Source organism: Lonchura striata, chromosome 3 (assembly GCF_046129695.1).
Source record: "Lonchura striata isolate bLonStr1 chromosome 3, bLonStr1.mat, whole genome shotgun sequence".
Lineage (NCBI taxonomy): Eukaryota > Metazoa > Chordata > Aves > Passeriformes > Estrildidae > Lonchura > Lonchura striata.
In genome coordinates this window covers 105,199,724-105,212,055 of record NC_134605.1, presented here as the reverse complement: position 1 = coordinate 105,212,055, position 12,332 = coordinate 105,199,724, and the positions used below count along the sequence as shown (strand labels likewise).

At 37.7% G+C, this 12,332-nt stretch overlaps 1 long non-coding RNA gene across 1 annotated transcript in view; it reads right to left on the bottom strand.

Moving 5' to 3' along the window:
- The window catches only part of LOC144246017 (uncharacterized), an 81,627-nt gene extending 76,345 nt beyond the window's left edge, over positions 1-5,282 (bottom strand). The window contains exon 1 of the long non-coding RNA XR_013339623.1: positions 5,197-5,282. This is a non-coding gene — a long non-coding RNA (uncharacterized LOC144246017). The remainder of the gene's footprint in view (positions 1-5,196) is intronic.
- Positions 5,283-12,332: the final 7,050 nt, after the last annotated feature.

Sequence of the window (12,332 nt, the reverse complement as noted above, 5' to 3'; positions counted from 1 at the left end):
GGCTGCCAGATAAGAATTTAGAGAGGTGGAGTCTGAACCGATAGAGAAAAATGAGACCTAGAAAATTATATTTGGGGAATCAGTTCAAATGAATTTTGATTTTTGAGCCTTTGTGGAGTGAACAGAAATTATCTTTTCAGACTTTCTCCAGAAGAACTGAAGACTCAAAAAAAACATGAGAAATAGGTTTATCTATGTACTTAAAAAGCTACAAAAAAGAAGCAGAAAAATATTAAATTACTTCTGCATAGGAAATTTACAACTGAACAGAGGCTATGCTGAGCAGTGAGGATTTAGTAAGTAAAGCACAAGACCATCCTAAATTTCAGAACCTACTTTAAAATATCTGGTCTGTTTGCACAAATCTTGCTTTTAAATTTGTCAAGGTCCAACCATTGAATGCTTGAAAGCCTAAAATAACAGAAAAAATATTTTTATTTTTCAAATTCAAAAATAAACTTTTAATAGTACTCTTATAGATTAAATATCAATTGACACCCTATTTTATAGCATTTTATCTAGGAATATCTCTCAAAATTTCTTTTAGCTTTGCTTGACATCTTTTTTTATCAGTGCAATTATGTTATGCATTTCTGACCATGTGTTCTTGAAATGAGCTTCTGCTCCCATCATTTCTGTAATTCTTGGTATGAAATTCAGAGGGCTAAATCCAGTGAAGCAAACAGCAGCATCAAAAGCAAACTCATCAGTATGTAATGCATAGTGGAATAAGCTCAAATTGAGAGACTATAGGAAAGGAATCAGAAATTTAATAGTATATCCACCGATTAACTGAAAAAAATACATGTAATTAGACTATTGCTTGAGAAAAAGAAAGTAAAGATTAGTGTCAAAACCCAGTTACCTCACCCCCGAGAGCAAGCAGGGAACGTGTCAATAACTGTGCTTGCATATATGTATCTGCACTATTTATGTATATCACTCAACCTGACTAGGCCATGCTGTAGGCTCCAGAGACTAAATCACATTAATTCTTTCCCTGAAAGCAGTTATGAATGTTATTGTAATACAAAGATATTTGAACAGGTTTGCAAAATCCTATTGTGTTTGGTGGTTTTTTTTTTTTTGTTTGTTTGTTTTTTTTTTTTTTTTGAGCCTGAATGACATTTACTATTAGCATCAAAATGTATCAGCTACATAACTATGATTTATTTTTTAAAAGTTTCAGCTTCTGGGTCATCAGAACAGGAACTAATTAGCGATTACAAATTTCTCAGTCTCTATCACAAGCTTCTCACAGCCATAATAACCTCAATTCTCATGCAGGTCCTTATTCTTTTTCAGAGCTGCAACCATGAACCAGGCACATCAGGACACATAAAGATGCTCATTGCAAAAGAACATTTGACACTGATCTAAAGTGTTGCTTTCGGGGGTCACTCGCTGCTGTCCCCCGTCCCTCCCCGGCCCCCCGGGACCCTCCGGCTAGCTGTCCCCTCCAGGGCCGGGGTTTGCCGCGGTCCCGCTGCCCTGGGCTCACCAGGCAGCGGCTGGGTCAGCACGGTCCGAGCTGCGGCGTTGCCTCGGTCGCCACAAGGGATGGAGATAAAGAGATGAAGAGAGGTCAATTGTGTGCAGTCCAGAGAGATTGTATTGCCTGAACGGTAGCAGGGACCAAAGGCCCTGGGCTATTGCCCAGATACAGTTTTATGCAGCAAAATTAAGAGATAAGGACTAAACAATAGAGACAGGGTTCAGCTAAGGCATATCAGAACCACCCCAGGGGTCAGGTCCAATGGGAACTGCTCAGGGGTGGGGAGAAGGGGGTCTACAGAGGAATGCTGAAGCGGGACTTTCCTGAAACAGTGGAGCATACATAAATGTATCTTTTACCTCAGTTTCTCATTCCCAAAGCCTTTCTAAAACAATGGGGCATACATGAATGTATCCTTTTCCTCAGTTTACCATTCCCAAGGCCTTTCTAAAACCTTCCTCCATGCTACCATGCCAGCATGATAGCTACACTAAAGCAGCATTTATGCAAGAAAAATGAAGGAGTTACAGGGTGATATCACGGGTCTGGCCTGTACCATCATCAAACAGAGCTCAGGGAGTGCAGCACAAGCAGAGCCCAGAGGCTCACTTCACATGAAATAATAAAATACCATACAATCACAGAATTTTTTGGTTGGAAAATACCTTTAATTATAGAATCATAGAGTAGTTTGTGTGGTAAGGGACCTTCACTAGACCAGGTTGCTCAAAGCCCAGTCCAACCTGCCCTTGATGGAGCCTCAGGTATAGGGCATCCACAACTTCTCCAGGCAATCTCTACCAGTGCCTCATCACCCTTACAGTAAAGAATTTCTTCCTAATTTTAGTCTAGACCTGCCCTCTTTCAGTTTAAAGCTATTCCCACTTGTCATTCATATTGATATGTGTGTGGACTTTGCAGATACAGGGCTGCAGTCATGGGGGAAGGTAGTGCTATACTTGTGTGTGATCCCACAGGATCACCACTGTTATTCTCGTCCTCAGAGCAAATCTGGGAATTGGTTGGATCTTTCCAAGTGTCTCAAGTTAATGAAAGGCAGTATGAGTCATCTTGCCTGCAATGTCTCTGCCTGGATATAAGCTAGTCATCCCAAATCCCTTTTATATCAAATGAGGACAAACAGCACTGTTAGAGGGTTATTCAAATGGTCTGTTGGAAAAGTCTACATTTGGCCAGAGGAAATGGTTGCAGTTGTGCAGAATTTAGGATGGGAATGTCACCCTGATTCTTAAGATTTTCTAAAGCCTTCTGAGTTTACATTCTGTTAGAAAACTTTCCCACAAAATTTCTATAAACAACATATTGTTTTGCATTCCTTCATGGGGATGGAGAAACTTGATGTACTGCTGGTTTGTCCAATGTCTTTGGAGAGGTGGCCCATTCACTCTCCAATCCACTGTCACCTTTGGAAAAGTATAAAATTTGGAGTCAGAAAATAAACTTTCTTGTTTACCTTGCAAATAGCAGGTGGCTCGCATCGTGCTTTCACGTGTCCTATAGTGACATGGGAAGACATCTCTCTCTCTGAGTTCAGCCTATATTATCTCCAGAGAGAACAGCTTTGGTCTGAAGTCTTCTATTACCTTTCCAATCTGATTTCTTGTATGCTAGAAATGGGAATCAAATCCTCTTTTACACCAAAAATCTAGAAATTCCTCAGCTACACAGCAGCAATGCCCTTTGTTATGTTTCTCATGGGAGACACAAAATCCTGTTGCACCATTCAACTTTTTCCCTTTCCAAGCTGAGATGGATCATTACGCTATTTCTTACCCATCCTCATGCACTTGCTTGCACAGCCTCAGACCTCTCTTTCATCCATGTCCTAGGAATCCTTCAGACAGTTTCTTCTGCCAGAAAACTCTGCCTTGGGCATACTGCACACAGGGAACAAAAGCTGAGGTAGGACTGAGTGCAGGCAAGGAGGTGTCTTGGCTCACAGACTGGCAACAGGCACTCCCAGGACATGAAATTTGCCTGTCAGAAAGTGCAGAGGTCTTTCTGAGACAGAACAAGGTGCTGCTGCTGCTACTGCTACTGATGTGCATTTGCTGGATGTGTCTGGTGCAATGAAAACAAGGATTTAAAATGTCAGATTTGAACCTCTGGGGAGTGGAGGCAGACTATCAGTTTCCATTATCAAAAAAAAAAAAAAAAAAAAAAAATTAGTAAAACTCCTTTGTTTCTCTTCCTATGGGGGAGATGCTGGTGGCACGATCCCTCCGATGGTCTCACTGTGGTTTACACGAGGGAGTAATTTTCACTGGAAGCTAATCTTTATTGTGTCAGAGTCTGAGTGTCAATTTTATCTGTGTTTCTTGCTGTCACTGCTATTTTCCTCAGCAGCAGTGCCACTAGCCTTGCTATTAGCCACAGCTGGGCTTTACCTCAGAAGAGTCCAATGTCTTTTTTGCTCAAAAAGTTACAGAAACGGGCAGCATTAATAACAGTAAAATGATGCTAAAGGCATTGCTGAAGGGTAACAGAGGTTAACTGGGCAAAGCTACGTTGGTCTGACCCAGGCAGTATCCCAATAGCAGGCTTAGAGTTCACTGATTTATATTCACATCCTAACCTCAGGTTTGCTGCTGGAGCCCATTTCCAAAGACCCATCTAAATAGGGGCAATCAGGAAAATGAACCTGACTTAACCAAAAGTGTGACTTGAAAGTGGATTAGCTGATGTGCATTTGTGAACACTCCTAGGAAGAATAAAAGTCAACTTGTTTCTATTTATTTTATTTCACTTTTTGCAGAGAGCTAATTAAAACTAATACATTTTTATTCAAAGAAAGGATGTTAGCTATTGAATTTAATGTAATTTAATGGAATCACTTTAAAATCTGAGTCATGTTAATGTTGGGGTTATTCAGTGTAATGAGATGTATTTTAAAAACTCTTGCCAGAAATTTAAATTCCCAGTATCTTCTCTGGATCCTGCTTCTGCAGCAACCACCAGTCATTTCCTCACATAAAGTTCTCTTGAAGGCTAGTGGCAGTGGGAAAATTTTCTAGCTAAATGCTAGCTGCAGCAAATGGAGGCTGGAGAAATTAAGCAATCTGATGGAATAATGAGTAGCAGTTTCGACAGCCGAATTCTGTTCCATAATAATATTCTCTGTACCCCAGGACATTGGGATATGTTACGTGCTGCTGTAGCTTGCAGCCAGCCTTGCTTGCTGTGGCCAAGCCTGCAGACACAAAGCACCAACAGCATAAAGACCACAAGGCTCTGTGGTTACACAATTGTTTGTCTGTGGGATCTGCATAAATTGCTTGTAATGATAATCCCAAAGGAAATGAGGTACAAGCAAATGCATCAATCCCTTTAAGAAATAGGAATATCCTTGCCTTGAAAGCCACAAGACCTCTTTTCTTTCATTTATTCTACCTCTAGTTTGATAAATAACATTCTTTTCCTTTTTTTTCTGATGCGTGAGTGTACGTGCTCTTGTCTTACTGAGCCATTATAACAGGACAGTTCAGAACAGCAAATGCTGTTTAATAAGCTACATTTGCAGTATCTACAGTACAGTAATTTTCCATAAGTAATTTGAATATAGAAAAATAGCAGCATGATTTAAAATATTCAATATTTTGCAAAACAAATAAATTTTTAACAAATTTTTAAAGAAAATATCAAAGCAGTTGCCCAGTAAAAGAAGGAAAATGCTTACCCACCTCAGTATAAGTCAGAGTAGTAACAATTTCATAAGACATATTCATCTTTAATCCCTTTCACAAGCTTCTGCAGGCTGGCAGAAGGCAGACTATTTCCCCCTCTCCCCGCTTTTTTGCTTCCTATTTAAAAATCGTTTGGATTCATCATAATCAACACAATATATGTATAATCATGAAAAATAGCCTGCAGCTCTGCTGGATGAAGTATATCAGCTTGTTCTCCAGTTTTAGAAAATTCTATTTTATGGCTATTGCAATTGCAATGAAGAGGCAGAGTTGCAAAGAGAAGTTGTTTGAAAAAACATACATAAGTATTTTGACAAAAAGACTAAAGGATGACAAAACAATGTCCTTATGAAATCATTAAAAAAATAAGAGGGAATAAAAAGGGAATTCACCAGTGCAGCACACAGGTGATATTGTTATCTATATTGTTTGAGACAGTATATTGACAAGTGAAAAAATAAAAATAATCTCTGATATGCATTCAAATCTCGAGTTCTTTCATGATGTAGAAGTTCATCATTGTCCCTGCAAAACCAAAATACAAGTAAATCTAGCAGCCAAGTCCTTACTTTTCGTCCCCTTATTTCAATCCTATGACTTGTAGATTTTCTGATCTATACTCATTCTGTGAAATTTTAGGTTAATGATACAAAAAATATTTGCCTTCATGATAAAGAGTTTTGAAGTTCTCCACTTCTGTTTTCAATGCCTCATTATCCTTATTTATAGCATCTAAAGTCTGCAACTTGACAAGACTCTATAATGCTTTACATTTTACAAGTCTGGAGACAAAGCATCCTACTTGTCCTCTACATGTTTAGTGCTGTCAAATCATGAAAGCTCTCCCAAGCATATCTCTCCTTGCCAAATTTGAGACCTTATTAAGATTTACAGGAGGAGTTTCAGATTGGTGAACAGCAGTAGCATATTTCCCAACTGAATTTGTACCAGACAGCCAGATCCAGGTCTCAGAAGTTTGTCTTGTTTTGCTGAAATTGTTGTGTCTTAGGACTCATAAATAATGATAAACAACAGTGACAAAAAATTAGCTGAGAATAACAAGAAAAACTAGAGAACAGTCTAGAAAGAAACCAAGCTGAAAAGTGCACTGGCCTGAATCTAACCTCACTGAGGAGAAAGATGTGTAAATCAAGTTCAAGAAGCTCCTCACCCAACCCTAGGATCAAACATGTGAGAGACCTTGGACCTTCCACTGACTGAATGGAACTCACAGACATTGAAAATCATGTCAGTCTTCACTAGAAATCCTTAGCACCTCCTGCCAGGTGGATCTAAAAATATCCCCCAACACTCTGAAAATGCAGGCTTCTATAATTTCCCCTGCTCCAGAGAATTACTTATATAGAACTGAAGATACAGTAGAGAAGCTCATCCAAGTCATACTACAAATAAAGATGTCACATGGAAAAAGAAAGCAATATCTACCTCCCTCTGCAACATCTGTAGTTTTCTTCTTTGATATCCTTAAAGAAACAAAAAATTAATGTTAAAATTGAGTGATTAATAGTTTCATAGAAATGATAGTGGATAGTAATTAGAGTGATGGAACTGGAAGAACTGAGATAAGATGCAGCTCTCCCTCCCAAAAGAAAGAGTAACAGTGATAGGTAAGGCCACGTACTTTAGAGTAGATGCTTGTGGTAAAAAGGGTTGAAACTTGCATTTCAGCATATGAGTTCATGGAAAGAAGGAACTGGAATTGAATCCTAGCAGATGCACCTCTGTGTGTGTGTGTGTGTGACAATTTTGAATTCTGTTTCTGTCCTTCATTGTTCTTACACCTTCTCCCACCTTTTTACCTCCACTCATTGCTACAGACAATGAAACACTGACTGCTGATCTCTGCTTACACTTTTAAAATAGATATTCTTCAAACATTTAGTAATTTATATTAGATTATATTTCTCCAGCTTACTTATAAGACTGGCATGTAGAAAAAAAAAAGCCTAAATGATGATGTTGAAACAGCAGAATTCTGTTGATTCTTTTCCCAATGTAGAGTGGGCTGAAGATGTGAGAAAAACATGGAGATAAATTTATGGCAGGAATACATTTTGCCAGAAGGAGAAATGAAAATCTCATGGTGAAATCAAAGAAACACACAAAGAAACTGACCATTCACAACAGTGCTTGATGATTCCAGGGTACACTGGAAGTTCATTTCATCCTGCTGCAAGATTCCTGTCTTAAGGCAAACCTGATTGCAGCATCTCATCTTAATATATATATTTTTAAAGGCAAAAATTCCCCTCTTTCCTTCCCCGATACCACAAGCCTCTTTAATTCCCTTGTATGCCCATTGAAACAAATGCCCTATACCTCAGCAGGTGGCAGAAAAAGCCATTTAGGGAGTAAATGATTAAAGTCCATTGGAAAGCATCTGTTCCTCTACCTGTCCCTCTAAGGGCTGAACCTTGGACTTTGTCACTTAGCCAGATATTTATTTTTTATGATGTTATATTCATACTTAGAGGGCCTTACTATCAGTCCCTTTTTACCTTCTCCCCTCCCCAGAACCATGAGGAAATCTGCTGCCCCTTCACCTTAGGTCCTTTTCTTGCAAGTGTCAGCTGTGTCAATCACAAAGAGATGATCCAGCTCATGAAAATGTGTCACAGCAGCCAGAGCTTCTGCTCTGACCTTCAGCTCTGCCCTCTGCTGTGACTAACAAGTTTCATTTGCCACTCAGAGAAATCTGGTTGTTTCCAGCAAAATAGAACTTCTTTCTTCCTAGGACAAAGAAAAAGACCACTAGCTGAGGAAATGTAATAATTTCCTGATTTTACTTCACTTTTTGTTCAGGTCTAGGAACAACTTCCTTATATACCAGAAAAAATCTATATGAGTCATTAAAATTTGAGCAAGAAATCTATCCTTTAATTAGTTTTCATCTCCTGTTTGCTAGGAGTGAGAGTTTTCATACAGAGAATGTACAGAGCAGAACAGGTTACTACCAGGAACAAAGAAATAGCTTTTTAAACAAAAATGGTACTATATTTTCTTTGATGCACTTGTTTAGGATCTTATTTTCCATCTACAAACACTTAAATTATATTTTTATTTTTTAAATGTTCTGTGTCTGAAGGTTGTTATTACTTGCAAGTACATAATTCCAGAATTCTTGCTGAAATCCGTGAGTTGGAGGATAATGGATGTGGATGGCTGTTATACAGCACTGCAGAATGAAAGCTTCAGTATCCAAAGGACTGAGTGGCTGAAGGTCTAAAGCCATCCCTAAATGGACTTGGGGCCCAGAACAGGGTTTGAGTTTACTGGAGACATTGGAAAACATGCGTGAAGATTTAAACACTTGGAGATAAATCTACATCCATGACTTTATCCTGAAGGGTTCCCTTTAGGCACTTGGTCCAATTCTGCACACATCTTGTGGCAAACACCCAGGAGCTTTTATGGCAACATAAACTGTCACAAAATACAGAAACAAAGAACATTATCTTAATATGGATTGGATAATGTAAATAGATAAGCAAGTACTTCTCTCCTTTTTGATTAATGTCTCTTTCTCACTGAGCTATCAGCCTCCAAAACTGTGCAATGTGCTTTTATTGATGTCAATTTTAATAGCTTTAAGGCAAAATTCTTTAGCCTCCATATAGGAAATACATTTACTAGTGTGTCTTGTATACACCTCCATTATGAAGACTTGCTGAATTACATAGTAAAACTTGAGTAGTTCACATATAACCACTGCATGTCGTGATTGCATAATCCATGATAACGCCATAAAACTGTTTTCTGAGTAACAGCCTATAGCTTCTTTTGAATTTCCTTGGATAAAACATGTTTTAAAGAAGTGTATAAATATCCACTGAGCACCCACAGACTTCTGTTTCATTGCTTCTGAATCCCAGCACCTAATCTTGCTTTTATGTCATGTACTATATTACAGGGAAATGAAATGCAATTCAGTAAATTATCCACTTCAAGTTGTGGCCATTTCAGTGGATAAAGAAAAAAAAAAGAAAAGAGCCCTTTATCTTCTATTTGTTTTAAATCCCACAAGGATGCTGGCTTTATATTTACTCTTAGCTTGGGCTTTACTGCAAATCTTCAAGAAAGCTCCTCAAGTAGAGATATAATGAGCAGAGATGTCTCAAACAAAAGTAATCTCTGACTCTTAACACAAACACTATTTATTGCACATCTAGTAGCAGTAGCACTGTATCTAATTCCTGACAGCCAAGTCTTTGACAACTAATAGTGGTGAATCCAACATTTCACTCTTCCTTTTAACAATTATCTAATCAGGACACTCCAGACAAGGCATCACCTTTAAACCAGGAAACAACAGCCTGCAATGTGTGAACAGCTGGACCCCAGCTGAGCCATGGTACAGCACATCATAGCAGAGTTTAGGCTACTTATCCAAATATTAACATACTGGATTACCTTTTAATCTGATTGTTTTAAGACTCCAGAACTGTTAGTGGTTATTTGATCTACCAGTTAATACCTATCACTGTGAGAGACACTGGGAGCACAGTGTTCCATATGGATGCACCATAGCCCCTGGTCTTTGACCTCTAATTCAAATGTAGATAGATCAGTACTTTTATTGCTGCAAGTCATTGATACTAGGCACCTAATCCTCTCCATAACTAATTCCACTAGTTCTGGTCTGATATTCAGAAGTGTAGAAATTTGCTTTTTGAGTAAACACACCCTTTCTTGAAACAAGTCTCTATTAGCTGAAATGACCAAACAAAACATCTAGAATGTAATTTTATAACCCAAGGTTTGAAAACTCTTTAGTTTTTCAGGAAAAGGGATACAGGTCATGTTCACAATAGACCCCATTCCAAGATAAACAATCCCTGACCAATGATAGCTTCTTGAAATACCTTCCTGAGAAATATAACATTAGAAAAAAATATTTGTATTCAGCTTCTCTGTGAATCCAGCCCTTAGCTGGTTAAATAATTAAATCCAAATGCATAACCACATACATGTATTAAAGGAAAAAACCCAGACCACACTGACTTTAAAAATTTGCTATCTACTTTCCCTCATCCATTTGACCTTGAAATTAAAGGCTTTTCTTTTTCCTGGTTTTACTCACCTGATATATTTCAGAACAGCAATATTACTGAAGTCAATAGAAGCATTGGTATGGGTAAGTGCAACTCAGGGTGAGGAAGACTTGCACTATCAAGCCCTAAAATTGTTTGCTTACCAACAGCCTATGGAGAGAATGATAATGGTTTACATGGAAAGGTGAACTGGGCTTGATATGAGAACTATAAATGTATCCTCTGATGAAAATGTTATTCTAATCTACTTTTTGAATAAAAATAGCTGGCAGCCTGAAGGGTTTGGTGGCAAAATTTCTGTTTGCTACATTTTAAAGAGAAAAGGGAAAATGCTTCTTTAGGAAAGCATGATATGTTCTCAGAAAACAGTAGCTCAAAATTAAATATTCTTGCATAGTTCACACCTGCAGCATATTAATAATTTGTACTATGACTATTTAACCCCTAGGAGAGAAAAGTAGTTTCTACTTTTAAACATTAGCAGACTCTATGCTAACCCAGATTTTTCTGACCAGGGCTGAACAAAGGGATTGTATTTTATACATTAACCAAGGAATACTTATACATATATATATATATATATATATATATATAATTCCTCTCTAGGAACACTGCTGCAAGTGGACTAGAAAATTAAGCTTTTCATATTTGCTTCCCAGTGGAAGCTATGCAAAACAGAATAATAAATGATTTTCACATTATTTCAGAACATAAAATTAATCTTAGAAAACAGAAAAGTCATGAACAATATTGCAGCAGTATTTCATGGTTCACTGGTTATTATCACTTGCCAACATTAAGGTCACAAAAGAACATTTCTCATTTGTTGCCTAGAGTATCTGTGACTATTCCTATTGTCAAACCTAACCTTTTGGAGAACCACAGAGAGGCAAAAAGGAGAGGAAAAAACTATTTTAAAGTATATTTTCTTTTTCAGCAGTATGTGGAAAAATAATAATAGAATTAAAAGTTTCAAGCTTTCTGGAGATAGAGCAGGTCACAAACTTTAAATATTTAGTCCCTGTTGTGAGTAAAGCATTAATCAACAAATTAGCAGCAACACCAGATGGGTTCCCTAGAGCCCAAAACCAGAATTTCCCAAACCATCAGTGGTAGCCAAGCCTTCAAATAATTTGAACTTTTGCTAAACTGGCAATATAGAGAATAAATTACTTTTGGGGTAGCAGAATAGATTATTTCTTGGTCAGTGATATGAAAGTAAATATGGATAGATATTGGTATGCACAAAAAAAAAAAAAAAATCTTCATGGTTCATCCAATATACAAATTCAAGACATTAATTTAAAGGAAGTGTTGTCTCTCCATCATTTATACAGAATTCCATCTTTCTGTGCCACTTGGATGGGGGACTGAAAAAAAATTAATTTTTTCAATCATATGTCTAATAGAAAAGTATCCACTATCACTAATTGGTCATATGAGAGTTTGGGAAGGAGATTCAGTACAGCAAAGAGCCTGTAAGAACTATGGCTCCATTCCTACTTGAATACTTTCTGGAAAGACATTTTCAGACTCTGTAAAAGGTTCTCAAATGGAGACATTAATGGCAACAGGATGCACTCAGTCTTGCAAAGTTTAGGAATTACACAGGTGACACAATACATAAAGAGACTAAATCTATGTGAGTAAAATTTAATTTTCTCCAGATCATTCACTTGACAAGAATTAGCCTGAGTCAATATTGTTAAACTGTCCTGTTCTTCAGAACAAAATGTTTGCACCCAGGCAACTGTTTGAGAATGGCCCTCAGCTCATGATAATTCTTAAAATAAGACCACAAAGTATTTGGTAGAGTGCCAGGTGACACAAGCTTCCAGAATGCCAGAAACCTTCCTGACTATTTAACAGCAGGCATAAATAAACTGCAGTGTCTGAGAAGGCAGCAGCATGCTTTTCTTTACTGACACTGTTGTAGCCAGAGTCTTCCAGACCTTCAGTAGGGTCCCTTAAAAGATCTTTTGAGAGTTTGGCTAAAGAAAAGCAAATACAAAACAAACAAACCCAGCTCACCTCCCAATAGAATCTACATCAAACTGA